The sequence below is a fragment of the Cornus florida genome, unplaced genomic scaffold, assembly GCF_030987335.1.
Source record: "Cornus florida cultivar Cherokee Brave unplaced genomic scaffold, ASM3098733v1 CherokeeBrave_3.0.0_Hap2_Chr11, whole genome shotgun sequence".
Taxonomy (NCBI): Eukaryota; Viridiplantae; Streptophyta; class Magnoliopsida; order Cornales; family Cornaceae; genus Cornus; species Cornus florida.
This window is the reverse complement of record NW_026775581.1, coordinates 78,770,150-78,792,831: the sequence shown is the minus strand read 5'-3', so window position 1 is coordinate 78,792,831 and position 22,682 is coordinate 78,770,150. Positions and strand designations below refer to the sequence as shown.

At 38.1% G+C, this 22,682-nt stretch overlaps 1 pseudogene; it reads right to left on the bottom strand.

Moving 5' to 3' along the window:
* Window positions 1–6,469: 6,469 nt before the first annotated feature.
* LOC132281359 (probable carboxylesterase 17) lies at window positions 6,470–7,332 on the bottom strand (annotated as a pseudogene).
* Window positions 7,333–22,682: the final 15,350 nt, after the last annotated feature.

Below are 22,682 nucleotides of genomic sequence, written 5' to 3'. Positions count from 1 at the left end.
AAAGCAAGAATTTGAAACAACACTTTGAGAATGCAGGGTTGAAGATGATCCTTTGGAAGTTTTGGTCTTACACAAAAGCTCATTTCCTTGACATTGAAGATCATGACATTTATCTACAACATTAACCTCTCCTTCATATTTTTCAAATGAATTGGGTGTGGGATTAAAGATATTCAACTTCACCTTTATGTGGCCAAATGAGATCTTCATTATCCCTGTCCTACAATTGATGTTGGCATTAGCGGTTGTCAAGAAAGGATAGCCAAGGATAATGGGAATTTGTTTCTTAGGATTGGGGACCGGTTCCGTGTCAATGACAACGAAATCAACCGGGAAGAAGAATTTATCAATTTTAATCAAAACATCCTCAATTATACCCCTAGGCTTCTTAATGGATCGGTTGGCAAGTTACAAAACTACCGACGTCGGTTTTTAGTTATCCTAAGCTCAATTTGACATAAACCGAGTATAGAAGAAGGTTAATACTTGCTCCTAAGTCAAGAAGCACCCGATTAATGATATGATCACCAATGATGCATGATGAAGTGGGTGAATTGGGGTCCTTAAACTTTGGAAGAGTGTTATGTTGCAAAATTGAGCTTACTTGCTCGGTCAAAACCACTTTTCTTGGTGCTTGGCTCTTGTTCTTCCGCTTTTGGGTGCATAAGTCTTTCAAGAATTTGGCATAAGCCGGAATTTGCTTGATTGCATTTAATAGTGGAAGATTGACTTTCACTTGCCTAAATATTTCCATGATTTCATTGGTGTTTGCCTTTTGCTTGTCTCTTGAAATGGATCCTTTTAAGGCATCCGGAAATGGAACTTTTGGTTCAAACACTTTTTCAGAATTTTCTTTTGAACTCTCTTCAACACAAGAAGTTTTTAAATCACTTTGTTTTAAATCATTTTTCAACAAAACTTTTTCAACATCATTTTCAAAACTTCTTTTTCAAACACATTTTTCAAGACTTTCTCATTCACAAGATCATGTCTATGCAATGAAGGAGGAATGGGATGTGAAACGGGATGGGTGACAACTTGAGGTTGCATCGGTTCACTCTCTTCATTGGACATTTCTACTTGATTGTCCACAATCCTACCACTCCGCAAGGTAGTTACCGCATTAACGTGTTCAATGGTGTGGCCTTCCGATGAGGAATGGGTTTCCATAACACATTATTGCTTAAGTGGGGCATTAATAGGCATCTTTCCCTTCTCTCTTGCATTGAGAGTGCTTGCTATTTGCCCTACTTGGGTTTCTAGCTTCGCAATAGACTAAGAGTGAGAATGGAGCAATTGTGGTTAGCCTCTAAAGTGCCTAAAGCATTTACAACTTTTTCTTCAAAGGCGGGACTTCTAGTATTTCCTTGGGAATAAGATTGGTTGGGAAAATGAGAATTAACAAATTAATTCCCTTGTGATTGATAAGGTCTATAACCTTGGGATCCTTAGTTTTGAAGTGGAGGTGGAATGTACTTCCCTTGAAAACCGCCTTGGGAAAGGTTTGAGCCATCTCCTTGGTTTTTCCAAGAGAAATTCGGATGATTCCTCCAACTTGGATTATAATGAGTACCATAAGGATTGTTCCTTTGGTTCACAAAAACTGCATTGACTTGTTCATTAGGTTCACTTTGCACTTGTCCATGAGGACAATGAGAAGTAGAATGAAGAACACTAGAACAAGTCATACATGTTTCATTTGATGCATGATGAGAATGGTTAGGGAAGGAAGATACTTGGTTCGCCGAGTTTTGGTTAATCAAAAATTGATCAAACCTTTGAGATAAAGACTTCATTTCGGCGGCTTTTTCATTTGAATGGTCGACTTGATACAGGCCAACACTCTTCCTACCTTGTGAATTTCTACCATTCTTGAATGATAATGTTCTATGCAAAGAATTTTCACTCATGCTCTCATAAAGACGCCACACATCATCCTCATGCCTATCAATGTATGAGCCACCCATGGAAGCATCAACCATACCCTTATAATTGTCCGATAAGTTCTCAAAGAAATATTGAACTAATTACCATTTGGGCATGTCATGAAGTGGACACTTCCTAAGCAATTCATTGAAGCGTTCCCATGCCTCATGAAATGTTTCTCCATCCCCATGTGAAAATTCTCGAATCGAGGTTCTCATGGCATTGGTCTTAGAAACTGGATAGTACTTCTTCAAGAACTCTTGTTGCATTTCTGCCCAAGAAGTGATTGAAAAAGGCCTAAGATTGTTAAACCAATACTTTGCCTTATCTTTTAAGGTGAATGGAAAAAGAGTGAGTCTTAAAACTTCTTTCGGCATGTCCGTATATTTTACGGTGGAACATACTTCAAGAAACTCATCTAAATGCTTGTAAGGTTCTTCACTTGGAAGTCCGTGATAGTTAGGAAGCATTTGAATGGTTTGTGGCTTAATTTCATAATGATGTGCTCTAAATAGAGGTAATTGGATGCATGTAGGTGCATTATACTCATTAGGCACATAATGGTCTCTTAAAGCAAGAGGTGGATTAGCTACTTGAGGTGCAATATGAACACCTTGGTTTTGAATTCCTTGATTGGTGATGGGAGGTTGTGGAGCATACATTGGCCTTGGCATTCCATATGGAGCTTGGCCTTGTTGTTGTGGTGGTTGGTGAATGTATGGCCTAGGCATGCCTAATGGTACTTGTATGTTCTCATTGTACACATTAGGATGAAGAATACCTTGTTGGTCTATGTGACCAAGGTCCTCAACATGATCATTATTATGGTCGTCCATTGATAAATTGGTTTTATTTGAACTTCCTCTTCCCCTAGGATTTCTAACGATGGATTCAAGATGCAAATCTAAAAGGACAAGAGTTGGTCTCAACGAATGACGTCCATGCATGCACAATGCAAAACACAACAAGCATAAAGAATGACAAACACTATGCCTTCACAACAATGCAATTAGACTTCTTCCACAAACACTTAATTCATATTCCCATGCTTTAATAATAATGATGCAAAGAACAATTAAGAACAAGCCTTCACGCGGGCCGACGATTTAACTGAGGGATTGAGTAAAGAAAGTCTCACAAAGGTCCTTTAGCACTTTAACTCCAAATTTAAAGCTTAGCTTAACAAATTTTTTTTTTTTTTTTTTAGCAATTTACTTTCTTTGCTTTGCTTGCTTGCTTCCTCTCCAACAATGCACCTAGTCAAGTAAGAACAACACAATAAGTAACCAAAAAGAAAAATAAAAGTAAAGTAAATACACGATCAAAAGAGTACTAATCCTAATTGATTCCACAAATCCGACGTTGCCAAATCAAATCAATCAATCCCCGGCAACAGCGCCAAAAACTATGGTGTGTCGCCGCACCACAAGCTTAAAGAGTGTGAATTTTAGGCGAGGGCCAAGAGTTTTACATTTATAAAAGCCACTACTACCTTTCACTATAAATATAGCTAAGGCGAGTAGGGATCGTCCCAAGGGATTGTGAGGGTCGAACAAGGTTATGGAATCGTTATTAGGGCTAGTAGGTTAAGTGATCAAACAATTGGCTGGTTGGTTAATTAGACTAGAGAGCAACTAAATTAAACTAAGTGATCACAAAGGAATGCAATTAAGAGTAAGTAAGAGAGAGAAGAGTCTTGGGGTTTAGAGATCACCACCAAGCAATGCTTTTCTATACCCTTAACAAGTGACTAATGATGGTAATGTGTGTTGCAATATTGGTGTGTGTGTGTGTGTTTGGTTGATTCAACAAGCAAGGATGACTAGTTAAGCATGTATTGTCTAAACATCAGGTGACAGGCACAATGTATCTAAGCAATGAAGCATATATTGTCTAAACAACATGTGAAAGGCACAATAGATCAAAACAAGTCATTAATCCTTTCATTAAGCTCACAATCCAAATACAACACAAGGTTAGAGACATATGCTACTTGCATTCAAAAGCTTGGATCATCAAACAACAAGCATGGAATGTCCTCATATTTAACACTACACTACAACTACACTACATCTACACTACTAGCATGGAAATAAACTAGGGGAGAGGCACAATCCATCAAGGAATAAGTATGAACCATCAAGAAAATAACAAGAGCATTATATTAAGCACTATGTTTTGACAATCTCTAAATCTATAGCATCAATACACATAGACATGTATCAATAATACAAAATCTAGAGACAAGCACATGAACATCTATTCTAGCATACATAGACATATGGATAGAATGAAATGATCAATTAAAAGCATTTAACCACATAAATCATTGAATAATCAAGATCTATATATATCAAAGTATCAAAACATTAATTACAACACTAATCCCTCAATAATACATAAGATTAAGATAAAGAAAGCATGCTTGGGGCTAACTCTAGCCCCAAGAGGATGTCTAGCCACTCATGGTAGTGTTGCTCCAACTCTCAAGGGCTAACTCCATGGAAAAAATCTGCTCCTTGTTGATGAAGAACTCCAATGGTGTCTCTAGCCTCCTCCTCTTTTCTTCTACACTAAGAATAGCCTCTAAAGTTGTATCTACCAAATGCTAAGTATGTTTTTATCAAAAAGTGCATCATATTCCTTTTATAGGTAGGTCAAGTGACATACCAAATGAGCTAGGGTCGTGCAAAGAATATTCTCTAATGATTGGATAGAGGACAGATTGAACAAGTTGGCTTTTTAACTTTTTCGCACTGGAGGAAGTTCGATCGATCGAACCTTGGACTTGGATCGATTGAACTGGCTGAGATCTATCGAACTTAGGCTGGATCGATCCAATTGGTTGAGCTTTTTGGGAAAAGACAAATCCGAGATATTTTAGGAGATATTTTTGAGAAAAGGACAAAAGTGGTTAGTGGGTGGTACAACTGTAGATAAGATCAATCATTTGAATAAGGATAAAAGTGTTCGATCGATCGAAGGGTGATGTTGGATCGATCAAACTTTGGACTTTTTGCTTTAGGTCAAGGTTTGGATCTATCTTGAAGTACTGAGATCGATAATTGTTCGATCGATCGAACCTTGAAGTTGGATCGATCGAACTTTACTGCTTCCCACCTTTGGCTTCATTTGCTTCTTTCTTTCTCTACTTTGCTCATTTCTTTGTTTAATCCCAGAATTGCTTCAATTAAGCTCTTATTTGGCTGAGTTGGCTCATTTTTGGGATAAGTGTCTGAAAATGGAAATAATACGAAATCAATCTAAAACGGTAAAGTAAGATAGATAAAGGTACTAGAATGCCTAAGTTTAAGGGGTTTAAATATGCACTTTTTAAATCTCATCAATAACCATATATTTATAGGCTATTTTCACACCCTTAGCCAATAGACACAACTAGTCATAAAGGGTCACATCTCTTCAAAAATAACTTTTAAAACTTTTATATTTTATTCAAAAAACCTAACATAATATTCTGTTGAATATTGTGGCTTAAATTGAGGTGATTAATTGCACCGTCAGTTTGTCATCATCAGGGGATGGCAATTTGACCCGCCCCTGTGGTTACCTGCCTCGTTCCATCATGTTTTTGGCGATTTTGGGGGATCGTTTAGCTTATTTGGGCGGGAATAGTTTGGTGTAACAAAAAGCTGCGTGAGTTTGGTGCGGGGGCAGGGGGAGGTCATCCCGTCCCGCCCCGCCCCATTTAGATAGAAAAATTATTTAAATACTCTTATTTCATTAGTATATATATTTCCCAGTATATATATTAAGTACTAAATATAACAATATTAAAGTTACAAATGAATTTGATTAGAAGGAAAGTTGCAATGGTAAAAAAATTGAAGATGAGGGAAGGAAAAAAAAGAAAAAAGAAAAAAAAAAGGAGCAAATCTATTTCAACAATAAATAAATCATGGTTTTAAACGGGACGGGGCGGGTACCCGTAGAGGTAAAAATGTTAAACGGTTGCGGGGATGGGGTGGAAAGTCCCCCTGTTTTTGCTGTTTTGGGCGGGGATAGGGACAGAGTTTTTAAACAATTGCGGGGGCGAGGGAGGGTACACCCGCCCAAACCCGCACCCGTTGCCATCCCTATCATCAACTTGTCCTCCAAGGTGATTAATCAACAAGTTGTGGAAAAGTTTTTTCTTTGTGTGCTAGCTATCCATGCGTGGTCACCAAGTTGAAGCAGCCTCAGTACTTAATCAGCATGCATTATTTGGTAACCTATTTTGGCTATAAATAACCTATGCTCTCCATGGTGTTTTAGCATCCAAAAGTCATCAATGAAGTGTGTTAGCTTAATATCAGTAAAAAGGAAAGATGTGTAATTTGGGTTTCCATAGTGAAATATTGTTCTGTCTTCTCCCTGTGAACGTAGGCATAGCTGAACCACGTAAATCCTTATCTCATTTGTGTGTGCATTATTTTATTTTCTTGTCATTAATTTTTCTCTTATTCTCTCATCAAATCCTATTCGATACTTATTTCATAACAAACTAGTATCAAAGTTTGGTTCGTGTATTGTGTACAGATACTATTCACATGTACGGTACTATTTCACATACACTATTCGGGTACACTTCTTTCACCCCTCTCTTCTTCATAAACTCTGCATACATAACTCCTCTTTCCTTCAACAAGTCCAAGCCGGCCATGATAACCACCACGTTTGGAAACTGAGTTCACTCGGCTGTAGACAACTCTGTCATCTCAAAGTTGCATCCATAATAATCATAATTTGATCCTTCCGGCAAACTTAGTCTCCAAAACATATCGTGCATTACTACATCCCCTGCTGCTTCATCTTCCCTCTCTCTTTTAGTCCTTTTTCACTTCCAAAATATGGATGAATCGGCAACAATCCTTTGATTTTGACATGACAGGCTTTGTCATGAATTATTCTGATAGCAACCTGGTGAACGATATTCCCTCCAGCGCTGTCCCCTGAGAGGAACACATAAGAAAGGTCAGCTTTTTCCAGCCATGGATTAGAGCTTACCTTATGACTTAGCCATTCAAGTGAGCTATAGCAATCATCATAAGCTATGGGAAGCCTGTTTTCTGGTGCAAGTCGGTAGTCCACAGATAAGATGATGGCTTTGGATGCAACAGTTAAATCTCCCAGGAAATTGTGGTACCCAAGCTAAGTAGTTGAGCAAATGCAAAATCCACTACCATTGAAGTAAACAAGAACCGAGAGCAGAGCAACTGATGCAAGGGTGTCAGGGAGGAAAATCCTAGCAGTTATAGGCTTTGGTGGATCAATAATCACATCCTTTGACATGTATCCCCTATATGATGATTCAGGGAATGCTGGGGCTAGTTCAGGTGCAAATCGTTTGACTGACCCGTCAAAGAAGACCTTAACAAAACCACCCGGTGCCTCGGCTACTATGGACATTTTCTTAAAAATGGGAGTGGTAGTGATTCTGATTTTGAAGTGTTGCAGATAAAGTTGCAGAGACTATGATGGCTTAAATAGCTATTTAGCTACTGATTATAATAGGGGACTATTTGGTTTCTCAAAGAAAGGTACTACTTTATTTCTAGAAGTTGTAATATGACAATAAGATTGGTTGGTTGGTTGATCATGTAAAGAGAGTTGGATCCTTGAAACATTTAATCTAATCATGTCTCTTAAATAAAATAATAATAAATTTTACTTTAAGCAATGTAATTTTGTTCATATCTCTCATTTTATTTGGAAGAGGATAGATTTTGGATCTCTCTCTTTTTATTCTACTCTCAAGCCATGTGCTTTTGTTCTTATAGGTTCTTCACTTGCAAAAGGTACAATAGAACTTTGTATATCAAGGGAAGGAAAATATTCTTCTTCTTTTTCTTTTTTCAATCTTCTTTTTTCCTTTCTTGTGCAACTTTGATTTTTTTGAAACTAAATTCTTGAGTGCTCCAAAAACTACTATAACCAGTTGATTGAATAATCTTCTGTTAAAAGTACTTAGGATTACCTTAAAATGTGACAAAAATATCTTTTCTTTTGGGATAGCAGAATCTGAATTAGTGTTGGCTCTTATGGATCTATAGTTTGATATTGTTGAAAAAGAAAGATTCAGTAGTAATACTACCAAATATTATTAGCTATAAATATAATATTTGGTGGATATTTGCTGTAAATAAAATATTGGTCAATGCTGTAAATTAGAAAATTATTAATTAGGCCAGCTAGCTATTGTAATCAGTTTTCTGATTTTGTACTTGTATTCTCTCCTATAATGAGAACCCGCGTAAACTTGTGAATATTGTAAGCTAATATAGAGAAAAGGTTTATTCCATATTTCTTTTCCTTTCAGGTTTATATGGTATCAGAGCCACCTTAAGAAAAGAAAAAAAAAAAAAAAAAAAAAAAAAAACCCTAATTTTCTTTTCTACACAATTTCTTTGACGATCAGCCATGTCTGACGTTTCTTCCATGTCAACCTCACCTGTCACAACCCAGCCAACCAATCCTGTAACCCAAGACCACAATACCAATTCTCACTCGGTTCAGATCACCAATATTCGCCTTAATGGTGACAATTATTTACGGTGGTTCCAGTTCATTCGGATATACATCAGAGGGCGGGGAAAGATCGGGTACCTGACGAGAGACAAGAAGGCACCAGCATCGGAGGACCCAATGTACGTGACCTGGGATGCAGAAAATTCAATGGTGATGACTTGGCCCATAAACTCCATGGATAAGGATATTAGCTCCAACTATATGTGCTACTCCACGGCCAAGGAGCTCTGGGACAACGTGAATCAGATGTACTCTGATTTAGGAAATCAGTCTCAGATTTACAAATTGACTCTAAAACTTGGTGAGATTCGGCAGGGAGAAAATTCGGTCACCAAGTATTTCAATTCATTGAAGCGCCTTTGGTAGGATATGGATCTGTTCAATAATTATGAATGGAAATCCACTGAAGATGCCAATCACTACAAATGGATCGTGGAGGCTTATCGCATTTACAAATTCCTTACTAGGCTCAACGTGGAATTTGATGAAGTACGGGGATGGATCATTAGCAGGACTCCACTTCCTCTAATTGGTGAGGTGTTTGCTGAGGTTTGAAGAGAAAAGAGCCACAGACATGTAATGTTGGGGAAGAAGACTACCAACGGACCTATTGAGAGTTCTGCCCTTGTTATTGCCGAGATTGCTGCTAATAAAACAGTCAATTTTCAGTGAAAACATGAAAAGAAGCCACGGGTTTGGTGCGACTTCTGCAATAAACCACACCATACTCGGGAAAAGTGCTGGAAAATCCACGAAAAATCAACGAATTGGAAGAGTAGCAAGCGCTTGGTGACAAAAATAGGTGTGCAGTTCCTACTGCCAATGAAGTTGAGACAAGTCCGTTAAGAAAAGAGTAAATGGATCACCTTCTGAAGCTGCTGAAATTTAATTCCTCATATGATATTCTTAGTGTTTCTCTTGCACATCTTGTTGTTTAAATTCTACTCCATGGATCATCGATTCTGGAGCCTCTGATCATATAACCAACCTTTCCAATCTTTTTAGCACTTACTCACCATGTTTTGGCCTTGAAAAAAATTAGAATTGCAGATGATAGTTTTTCACCTATTACAGGAAAATGTTTGATAAAATTATCTGAGAATATAGATCTTAAATCTGTTATCCATGTTCCTAAACTAACCTGTAACCTTTTGTCTGTGAATAAACTAACTAAAGAATCTAATTATCGTGTAATTTTCTGCGATTCTTACTGTGATTTTCAGGACCGGAGCTCAGGGAAGAAGATTGGTAGTGCTAAGATAATAAATGTACTTTACTACTTTGATGGTGACTTCTCCAGTAATAAAAAGGCTCAGGGCCTTAGTAGTGTTAGTTCTAACTCTGTTTATGAACAAATAATGTTTTGGCATTTAAGACTAGGACATCCTAGCTTTCCATATCTTAAACATTTGTTTTCTACTTTATTTAAAGGTTTGGATTGTTTATCATTCTATTGTGAAAGTTGTTGCTTATCTAAGAGTCATTGTACTACTTAATTGTCAAAACCTTATACTTCTTGAAAACCATTTTATTTAATACATAGTGATGTTTGTGGACCTTCAAGAGTCACTATTATCTCTAAGAAAAAATGGTTTGTTACTTTTATAGATGATCATACCTGTTTATGTTGGGTTAATTTGATAAACAAAAAGTCTGAGGTTGAAATCTTTTAAAAGAATTTTTACACAATGGTTAAAACTCAGTTTCAAGCAAAAATTAGCATTTTTCACACCGATAATGGAACTGAGTATTTTAATGAAATTTTAGGGAGTTTTTTTTTATAAAGAAAAGGGTATCCATCATCTGTCAACTTGTGTAGATACCCCTCAACAAAACAGAATTGCTGAAAGAAAAAATAAACATTTACTTGAAGTGGCTTGTGCTATAATGTTTTCAATAAATGTTCCAAAATATCTTTGGGGGAAGTTGTTTTAACAGCTTTGTATTTGATTAATAGAATGCCTACACGTGTTTTAAAATATAGCACGCCATTAAAATGTTTTAAAACAATTTTTCCCTTATCAAGGATATACTCGGATTTACCTCTAAAGGTTCTTGGTTGCATAGCTTTTGTTCATATACCCAATAATACTCGGTCCAAACTTGATCCTCGAGCTAAAAAATGTGTTTTCATATGGTATGCTTCTAATTAAAAGGGATATAAGTGTTATAATCCTCAAACAAGAAAATTTTATGTGAGTATGGATGTCTCTTTCTTTGAAAATAAATCATACTTTCACAAAAAATTTCTTTAGGGGGAGAATGAGGTGATGGAAGAAAATTTCTGGCATTTATCTCTTACTCCTTTACCAAATGTAATTTGGACTACTTCATCTCATCCTACTGTTATTCCCAAAATTCAAAGTTAGGAATAATGTGATAAAACTAATGAAAACAATTAAGGGAATCCTAGTCATATAGTGCCAAACATTACTGTATCTGAAATAGGAGAAAAATCACTATAACCGGGCACAAAAGTTCCTATACTGAGCCTATTCCTCTTAGAAATGATCAATCTCGACCTCCAGAAATTGGACCTCTAGATATCACAGGTAGTTCTGTTCCTAACTCATCTTAAGTTCTTGTTGCTTCTCCTAACCAAGAACTATCAGCCCTTAATATTCCTATAGCTATTAGGAAAGGTATTAGAATCAAATATCCAAATCCAAAATATCCCATTGCCAAATACCTTTCTTATGAAAAACTCTCTCATACTTAAAGGGCTTTTACCTAAAAAATCTCACACTTTTTTGTCCCGAAAAACATTCAGGAAGCTATTGATGATCCGAATTGGAAGTTAGCAGTGATGGAAGAGATGAATGCTCTTAGAATAAGTGGTACTTGGGAGATAATTGATTTACCTAAGGAGAAAAGAACAGTAGACTGCAAGTGGGTCTTTACTGTGAAATGTAAAGCTGATGGTAACATAGAGAGGTACAAGGCAAAACTAGTAGCAAAAGGGTTCACCCAGACCTATGGAATTGATCATTTGCAAGTTGAAGCAATTGATGCGGACTGGGCTGGGAGTGTTATTGATAGATGGTCATCTTTTGGCTACTATACCTTTGTTGAAGGTAACCTTACCACCTGGCGGAGTAAAACACCAGATTATGGTAATAAGAAGCAGCACAGAGGCCGAGTTCAGATCAGTTGCTCATGGAATTTGTGAGGTGTTATGGATTAAGAGACTATTAGAAAAATTAAAGGTCTCTAATCTGTTGCTTATGAAATTGTATTGTGATAATAAAGTTGCTTTATCGATCGCTCATAATCCAATGCTTCATGACAGAACAAAACACGTGGAGGTAGATAAACACTTCATCAAGTAAAATCTAAAAAATGGATTGATCTTTATGCCGTACATTCCTACTACCGAGCAAGTTACAGATGTGCTTACAAATGGACTTCCTACAAGACAATTCAACAGACTAATTGGCAAGCTGGCTATGGAGGATATCTTCAAACCAACTTGAGGGGGAGTGTTGAAAAAGAAAGATTCGGTAGTAACACTGTAATGTTTCTGATTTTTATTATTTTTCATTTTATGGGATTTTCCTAATTTTTTTTTGGGGTTGTCTCGAATTGCATGCTGGACACTGTGGGGTGTGCCATATGTGTTTGGGAGTTGGTTGAAGCATTTCCTTTAGTTCAGGACTCTTAGGAATGTATGGGTTGTCATTTTTGTATTTTTCTGTTTTTCGAGTAGGGAGGTCCCAGGTAGGACCTGCTACCGGGGTGGTTATGCATAACGGTTGTGTTTCGGGGTTATTGCATTTCATATTATTATTTAATGTACATGCATGTGGCTATGTGTTTATATAGGTGTTGTAATGTATTTGGTTTATGTACATTTATATAAGTATACGTTAAAAGATATTTTTATGGCCGTGGACCCCACCATTTATTTTTGGTCTTATATGATGACCAAATCATATAACCATTTTTTATTTCCTTCTTCTCCCACAGCTTCCATCTCTCTCCATTTTCTATTTATTTTTTTTCTTTTCATTCTTTCAAGCCAAGATCCACACAAACCATTGAGAATTTGATTTTGCTACTAAAGGCAAAGTTGACGAGCGCGTTGAGATTTTCGTTTTGATCGGAGCAGAGTGCTATTTGGCCACCCTTTGGGATTTCAAAAATTGGGTGAATTTGGGCCTTTTTCTTTTAAGTGATGTAGGGGTGTTCTAATCCACATCATCTTTTATTTTAGTGAATTTTCTTCCTTTAAATTGTTTCAAAGCATACTTCAATTAATTATTTTGCTTATGGTATTGAGGGCTTTGTGTATCAATGTGATTTATGTGATTAGTTGGTTGAAAGAATATGTTAATTGGATTAATAAAATGAAGCATGTTAAGCTAAAATTTGTGTTTGCCTTGTTTGTGCATAAATGCAGAGATTCTATTTTGTCAATACATGAGATGATTCTTTGTGAACTTTCTTGAAAGCATGCTATATATATTGTTGTGGTTGATTGCAATTTATGAAAAAATTGTATTTATTGTCATGGTTAAGGATGGCATGAAGCTTTCATGCATTTTATTGGGAATGAAAGGGAAATGTTATTTTATAAGCAAATGAAATAAATTTCAGGAAAATTATTTTATAAGCTAATCCTTCCCTCGTGGCGCCATAGAGGTACTATGGGTCGGGTTGCATTAACAGTTTGGAACGGTGAAATGGAATTGTTTCAAAAAACAAGGAGCGACATTGGGATGACATTACACTTCATTGGCATACATTGTGTAATTTGTGATTGAATAGCCTGTACACATACTTGCTGTAGTTATTGATGCTGTGATATCCCCTATGGCATGATCCTGTGTACTTGTACCCTATCCCTTGTATGGATTCACGAGGTCATTAAGAGGCGTGTCTTAGACACTTCTTACTGAGCGGTTGACTCACCCCATTATTATTATTATTATTATCATTTTTCAGGACTCCTAAAAGAAGTAGTGGCCGACGCAGCCTTATCCACCGCATTTGTAAGTCTTCTGTGATGTTAGTAGTATGGTGCACTATTGTAATGTTTTCGATTTTTACCATTTTCTATTTTCTCGAATTTTCTATTTTTTTTAGGGTATTTTCGTCTTTTCTCATTTTACGTGCCGAACACCGTGGGGGTATGGCGGGTGTGTCTAAGAATTGGTTGGAACATTTCCTTGAGTTCAGAACTCTCATAAATGTGTCGGAAGCCATTTCGACATTTTTTCAGTTTTTCGGACCGGGAGGTTCCACGTGGGACCTGCTACTGGAATTGTTGCGCACGGGAGTTGTGTCACGGGTCAATTTGATTTCTGGCATTTTTATTGTTATGCATGACCTTTAGTTTACTAAATTGTGTGGTTGGGATTTGATATTTATATGTATATATATATAGATAGAAAATGTGGGATTCATTTTAATTTTGGTGGGACCCACCATCATTTCTTTAAAATGGTTAAGAGGCCATTTTATGGCCTCATCTTTTCTCTCTCTAATCTCACGTTCTCTCTCTCCTTCCCTTATTTCATTTTTTTTTTTCTTTCCACACAAAATTCAAGCCTTGATCTTGGGTTTGTTATTTGGAATTTGCTAGTATCGCTTTAGACAAAGTTGGAGAACTCATCGAGGCCGTCGTTTTGATTAGAGCCAACCTCCGTTTGGCCAACCTTGGAATTTCAAAATTAGGGCTTAAATTTGGGGCTTTTCTCATCTTTTGAGATACGGGTCTCAAATCCACAATTTCTTAGACTTTTGTGAGTTATTCTTCATGATTTGTCACCTAGCAAACTAAATTTGTGTTAATTCCTCTTAAAATGACCTAATTATTGTAAATGAAGTATGTAATTATGTGGGTTAGTTGTTATTGTGTGAATTTGCATGCTTAAGTGGTAGTATTCCTTGTCTATTGTGTTTAAATTGCTAGATTTTACAATATGAAAGCATGATATTTCTTTTGAGATTTCTTGCAAAACATGTTAAGTGATTTGAGCTTAAATTAGATGTATGATAATGGACATTGGCATGACATGGAAAAGCATGATGCATTCATGCACGGCATTGGGTAAGGAAAAATGGGAAATGTGATTTGAAAAGGAAAGAAAAATGATTTTGGGAAAAAGGTTTTTGAAAGAAGTTTTGCGAAAACCCGGTTGCCTAGGAGTTGCCTTGGGTTCGTGGCGTTAGTGTGACCTAGAGGGATTTAGGGAGACTTCCCTAGGGTGATTGAGTTACCTAGGCCCAAATGACATCCTGGAGTTGGCTTGTGGTCAGGGACAGTTAGGCAATCCTTCTCTCGTGCTGCCGTGGAGTTACCATGGGACGGGTTGCATTAACGGTTGGAAATGATGACGGATAAAGGTTTTTGAAATGGGGAGCGACATTGCATACCATTGAATTCCATAGCATGGCATGGCTTGATAAGGACTTTGATGCCTTGTTATTGGTATTGTTGCTATGTTTTTCCCTTCCCATTAAGCATGATCCCGTTCTCTTTATTTCTATCCATTGTTTAGATTCACGAGGTCACAAGAGGTGTGTCTTAGGCACCTCCTACTGAGTCATTGTGCTTACCCCTTTATTATTAACATTTTTCAGGGTTCGGGAAAGAAGTGGCGGATGACGTTCCACCACAAACTTAGAGAGGGCTAGAAGTTGATTTTGTTAAATTTTGTATCTTAATTCTGATCTTTTGTAAAGCCTCGTCTTAAAAATGTGTTTCTTTTGTAAAGCATGGTTGTGTAGTGAAATTGTATCCTCTTGACAGTATTTTGATGTAACTTGAAACCATGTTGATACTTGAAATAAATGGTACTATGATGTAGAATTTTTTGAGAAACTCATTTACCTTTATGACCAAGTAGTATTGTTGTGCAATGTTTGCCGTGAATTCGGGATGTGTTGTTTATCAGGTTCTGTGTAGGTTGGCTCATAATGAGCCCATCCTTTCTAGTGTTTTCAGCTGTAGATAGCAGCATTCCAGGCCTGTCGACCGGCTGACATAGAGTACCAGCTAGCTGACAGTGCACTTTCTTGGCATTCCAGAGAGTTCGGTTCCAAAGAACATTGTTTCGGCCGGCCGGACTTCACCATTGGCAGACCAAACCTCTGTTTTCAGCCAGCAGAAATCCCTCATCAGTCGGCCGATAGTCCAGTTTGGCAAAGTTTTAAGAGTATGTAGTTTTGGGAAACGTTTCGGCCGACCAATCATCTCCATCAACCGACCGAATATGCAGTTTCAGCTAGCCGACAAAGGGCATCAGCCGGATGATCTTATCCTTTTGACCAACACCTTTGACTTTTCCTTCCAAACTATATTTTGGAGTATCTTGGACCTTAGAATGATCTATGTTCCACCTGTGAGCTTAGGAAAGGACGATATTGCCTTTAGTTGACCTTGGGTTCGGGTAAGGACCCGGTTAGCGGTGCGGACCCACGGGTTCGGGTCGTTACAAATTTGGTATCAGAGCAATGGTTCGAAAACCATTAAAAAGACGGGTAAAGACCTACCTAGGATTGTATGAGAAGTCAAATTGCATGTTTACGTGCTTATGTGTTAAAGTGCTTAACTGTTTAAGAAGCGCGTTTACTTATTACCTGTTTAAATGTCTAATGTTTTGAAAGCATGCCTATTTACTGAGTGCTTACGTATTTAGATACCATATATGTAAATAAAGTTTATATGTTAAGTGAAAACATGTTTATTTGTTATGTGCTTCCATATAAGGAGATTATGACTTGATTATCCATTATTGGCTTAAGTTATGATGATGGTGTTGTACGTCATGTATACTTAGAACTGGTTAGTATGTGGTTTTATACACGATTTTGTGATGGGTGTACATGCTTGAGAAGGGTACGGTTATATGGGGTGAGTTGTTTGGTGTGCTCTTAAGTGTTGTGTCTCAGTTTTGAGTTATGTGAGTGTCCAAAGCTTTGAGTTAGGGTCTCATGATTGTGTTGTATTTGACTCTTTTCTTGTCATTTTTAGAGTAATGCCTTCAAAGAGACGTAGAGAGGCAAATGATGGTGGGGAACAGGACAAGCTCTTTGACTAGGATCTTTTTGTTAAGAATTTGGTGGAGGTCATGATAAACTTTGTATGTGCAGTAGTCATAGAGACTCAGAGGTCGAAGGTACAGTCGGAGAGAACGTAGGTTAGGAATAGACCGGAAGATAAGGTGTGATACCCCTCAATTCTAGAGCCACGGGTGATCAAGTCCGAACACAGATCCGAGGGATATTAGACAATTAAAATATTTAATCGAACATAGAATACAAAATGAAATAAGAATAAATAAATAATTGGAAAGAAACTAAATAATAAATCATTGAATTAAAAAATTAAATAATCATCCATTTGAAATATCCAAAACCTCCGATATTATTACAACTCAGGAATCCATCTAGTGGACCCCTAATAATAATCCCAACTGAAAAACTGAAAAAAAAACATAATCCAAAACTAAAACATAAAGAGAATCCTATGTAGAATCGGAAGAATGATGTGGACTGTCTCTGCTCAGCACGAACAAGCTTTATGTTTGAAACTGACGAACACTTGAAAAATAATAGTGGGTCAAACCCACGAACAAGTTCTTTCTATGACAACCCAAACAGAGACCAAAAAAACTACATATCTATAGTTAATCCATGCAATAACTACATAGTCCATAAATACATATACACACTAAAGGAACCTCACTAGACTATAGGGTTGCCTCAACTTGAATAATAGGCAACATGCAAAACGAACATATAGTGGACATGAGTACCTAGACCTACCAGGGTACACAACTACGCTATATCTAGCTACACATCCCTGGTAATATACGCACCCTAACCACTGATCCTGAGACTCAAGCTCATATCATGGTATATATCTGCATATATATATATAATATATATCCTATCCACTACAAAACTAATCCACTATGTATCATCCAACTTGTTCAGTTGACCTGACATGAATATAAGTAGAACTTAACATTTTAGTTAATCTATTTCCTTATACAAAATGGGTAGGAATTAACTGATAAGTTAATCTGTCCCTAGAGTGCCACAATCCCATACTGGTGCACTACATCCACACAATCTAATAGTTGATGTAACAATTAAAGAAGTACATCAAATAATCCAGAAATAAACATAGTAACATAATATCATGCTATCATAGAATAAAAATGACTTATAATTTATTTAAGCTTCCTACATCATATATCCTACACAAACTGAATCTTAAACATGCTGATATTTTATTATACAGTTAAGTAAGCATTCTCCACATACAATTCATGCCACACATTTAATCTCAATTGCTTGAGCAATTTAAAAAAAGATTAAACTCATTCATTCCTCAAAGAATTCAAGTAGCATGCATTATTACATTTAAGTCTGTTTAGAATTTATTTAAACTCATACCTAGTCCGTATTTAATGTTTAGGACGCCTCTAAAGCAATTAAAATTAATTTAACGTTGTTTACGAAACTTTCCTAGGTAAGGCTCGAGCATTCACCTTAATGGCTCGAGCTTCCTAACCATAGCTCGAGCTTCCTGTCCATGGCTCAAGCTTTTTTCCTATGGCTCAAGCTTTGTTTCCAAGGCTTTAACTTTTCATCTATGGCTCGAGCTTTGCTTCCAAGGCTCGAGCACTGTAACAACGGATTGAGTATTGTTACTCTATTCAACCAAAAACCCTACTGTTGAATTTATTCTTTATTGTTTAAGGATTCTAAGGCATGTTTCTAGGTTCCATCAATACACAGATATGAAAATATATTGTTTAAATCATATAAAATTCACAAAATAACTAGATCAAATCCACGAATTTATCAATTCACATAACAAGAACAACCATAAAATATAATTTATAAATCCTATGTTTTAGATCAATTAAATTATAAATTTAAGTGTTAATTGTTCTTTAAATAACCCTAAGATTATACTAGAGATATATATTCCACAGATCAAAGGAGAAGTGTAGAACAAGAACTTGCCTTTAGGGATTTGATAAAAAAACCCTAGCCTCATTCTTCCTTTTTCTCTTCCTTCTTCCTATCTCTCTCTCTAAAATATTACGTGATATATTTCTAGCCCCCTTTTCAACCCTATAGTTATATATTTATATGTTAAATAATAACCCTATTCCTTTTCCCAATATACATCAAATTAATAAAGAAAATAATAAAATTAAAATACTAAAAAGGTAACTAAAATATATGTTACGTATAATCTATGTATATTCTTTTTATATAAATAAAATAAATACATTAGATTATCACTAAAGGACTTTCTTTATATATATATGTATATGTATTTATATATATTTATATATATACATATACGTACACTATCCATGGGTAATTATCCGTACCCATTAAACCCCTTATCCAAGTAGTCTATGGAACCCAATTGGTTGGCCCATGACTACTATCCATAACCATTAGAATAAAAATAAAATAAAATAAAATAAAATAACCATTTAAAACATTTAATTCTTAACCATTAATTACAAAAAAACACCTAACATTTAAGTTAACAAAAACACATCATCTATCATACAATTCAACTATACAAGTATTTTAAATAAACACATAATCAATTAATTCATATAAACAATTAAACGAATAGCCAAAAAATCAAACAAAGAATTAAAAACACAATTAAAACAATTAATAAAATATCGAGACTATCCTTTTAAAATTAGGGGTATTACATAGGGGCTCGTGGAGTTAGGTTAAGGAAGTGGAGATGGTTAGTTCGAGAGTCATATACAAAAGATGCTGAAGGGTGATTCATCTCATTCTCCCGTTGTTTTTACGTCACCGCTGGAGACGTTACCTAAGGTCGAGAGGGCTTACTATAGGTGCAAATAGTCAGGCTCTTCTGACCTAAACCCCCCCCCCCCCCCACTCACTCACGGCATGGGGTGGGGAAGGAGCTTATTCCTTTGGCCCGAGGCCTGGGAAGGTTTGATGAAGAAACCGGTAGAGTAAATACTGCCGTGGACCCTGCCATGGGTGTGATCGAAATTGACCAAAGCTCCAGCCACTCGCCCTCTGATAAAGGTAACCACATTGTGTTAGGGCTTTATTAGATATACATTTTTTGCAGTTCTGATCACAGCCTCTTCCAGATACTGAAACGGTCGACGCCCGAGAGACCGGGGGCGAGGTCATGAGTCGCCACGTGGATCATGCTAGCGAAGGCAGTGACGAGGATGGCTCGACCGGAGTGGCTCGAGAGCTTCCTCATGAGCCACTTGAGGAGCTAAGAGACATGGTTGAAAAGGCAATTGAGGCTCTACCTGCTGCTAAGGAAAGCAACTCGGGAGGGACGGAGAGCTCGGGTTCTATGGAATTGTCCGGGGGTGAATCCTCTAGGCGAAGTGGTTCAAAGAATGACAATGACCAAGTCGAGGGTAAAGAGGAAACGCCCCAGGATCATACTACCGCGGCGATTGAGAATGCAGGGGCTGAGTCTACTTGTCCCGCTAGGACAGCTGAAGGGGAAGCTACCGCGACAGGTTTGAGGCAGGAATTGATCATTGCCCTATTGGGGCGAGGGGAGGCTGCCTCTCCAGTTATTCGTTGGGAGGGAGCCAAACTCGCCGCGGGCGAGGTAGAGATCTTGTGCGAGGTGAAAGCCATGCACCCACAAACTTTTGGGAACCTTGATGGGGCCATACCATTATTTTTGGTCTTTGTATATAAGGCATTGGTCGAGTTGGTGACTACCCTTCGCGAAGCAAAGGGAAGGCCTTTACACGCGAAGGAGCTCGAGTCTGCGGATCTTTTACTTGCGAATCTGAAGAGAGCGCAAGTCGAGGTAGGGTGGGCTGACGACGTTGTTGCCTGAATCAAGGGCCTCGAGAAACTAGAGACCATGCTTGAAGAGATTAAAGATTTGCGCGATCTGATGGAGGACGAGAAATAAGTTCTTCATGCTGAAAAAGCTCGTCTGGCCGAGCTACAAGAGCAGGTGTGTGCGAGGGAACAACACATCGCCTCGCTAGATATGGAGATTAAACAGAAGCTCACGTTGTTTGGCCCAACGACCTTGAACTTAGGCGACCTCCCTTAGAAAGAATGTTTGTACTATTATTTTTATTTTATTTTTATTTTATTTTATCATTCTCTTGTAATCATGACTATTTTGGAATCATGAATGAAGTAAAGTATCCTTTATTTATTTATTGTTGCTCGATATGTTGGTTGCAATGTCGTGGCTAGGGTAATTATCTTGTGGTGCCATTTTATCATAGTATGTCATAGTTTAAATTTCAACCAGAAACTAAAGAGAACCAATAATGAGTATCGGGGGAAGTATGGACTCCCTCGAGCCCCTTTTTGTCACTCTGTTTGGCAAAACATATGGGAATTACGGACTCCCTCGGGCCCCTCTTTTTTTTTAATAATTGTTGACGGTAGAAAGCATGTTTATCATTCGGGAAGTATGGACTCCCTTGGGCCACATAAGATCTTACGTTTACAGATACACATTTTTACAAAAGAGCGAGGGTGTGCTTGCAACCCTTATTTGGGGCTGCTCGTCACGCATAGTATTTCTTCAACCACTTAGCATTGAATAAACCCAGGGTCTTGTTGCTACTGATCTCGCCGATCTCGTAGTATCCACTGCCACTCGTGGTCCTGATCTCAAAAGGGCCTTCCCATTTCGGGGTAAACTTTAGCACTGATTGATTTCGCATTATGTGTGTCGCTGTTCTTAGTACCAGATCGCCTTCTTGGAATGCTCTAGGTCAGACAGTGGCATTGTAAGCCCGAGCGACCCTCTGCTGGTAGATCTTCAACTTGCCTTTGGCACGCTGCCTTTGCTTTTGTAGTCCTTCGAGCTCGCCAAGCCTGAGATCAGAATGAGGCTGGCGTCGTTCAGCTAAGCCCCCTGATGGTACCGCTATCTCGATGGGGAAGACCACTTCCGTGCCGTACACCAGGGAGAAAGGTGTGGCGCTTGTGGCCCCTCGTACAGTGGTTCGATAGGCCCAAAGTGCGAGAGGAAGTTGCTCCACCCACTTACCATGCTGCTCTTTTAGAGTTCTGCTTAGAATTCTGAGTAGAGTTTTGTTGGTGGCTTCCGCTTGTCCGTTGCCCTTGGGATAGTAGGGTGTTGACTTATGATGGGTGACATGGTATTGTTGGAGGAGCGCTCAAACACTACTATTAACGAAAGGAGTTCCATTATCTGATAGTATCACTCGAGGTATGCCAAAGCGGCAAATGATGTTCTCCTTGATGAAGTTAGCTACAACCTGTCCTGTTGCCGTTGAGAGGGCCGCCGCTTCTACCCATTTAGTACAGACCTCCATTGCCACTAAGATCCATTTCTTCTTTCTTGAGTTTGGGGAAATTGGGCCTATTAGGTCCATCGCCCAGGTGTGGAAGGCCCAGGGAGGACTCAGGGGTTGTAACTCGACCGCGGGCGCGTGGATTACATGATTATGAAATTGACATTCCCGGCACCTCTGCACATGCTTCCTGCTATCCTCTTGTATGGTAAGCCAATAGTAGCCTATCTGGATAATCCGGTTGTACAACTTTTGCCATCCCTGGTGCTCGTCTTCATGAGTTTGCTTAAGTACCTTATGTATTTCAGAGGTACCAATGCAGCATTTGGCCTTCCCGTCGAAGCCTCGCCTCATCAATTCTCCATTGCTGATGAATAAACGACACACGTCCCTTTTTAACGTGGCAGCCTCCTCGTGATCCTGTAGAAGCAGGTGTCGCTCGAGATAATCTAAAAACTTTTGCCTCCAGTCCTCACTCGCGCAGGTGATGCTCTGTGGTCCCTTAAGAGCCTCTCTACATCTCTAGCAGTCCTTTTGAATGGCATTCGCCTCTCTCGCCATGGATGGCCAGAAATACCCCTACCTCTGTACTCTCCTGTATAAACTCAACGAATCATTGCCGCAGGTTTGCTCACGAATGGTTTGCAGAACACGTGCAGCCTCTTCAGTTCCAACGCACTCTGCCAGAATGCCCCCAAGCGCTCTGTAGTATAATGTCCCAAAGTAAAGTGTATAATCCTTCAACTCGGACAACGGGGTTGTTCCCTCGCCGTCCTTCAAGTGCGATTCAAAAGCATCCCTCCAGTCTTCTTTCTTCTTGTCGCTGGTGAATTCATCATTGTACAAGCAAGATGTTTCCTTCTTCTGGATTCTTACGTCTACTGATTCCCCCACTATTGTAACTTTAGAAGCTAGGGTGGCTAAGGCGTCTGGATG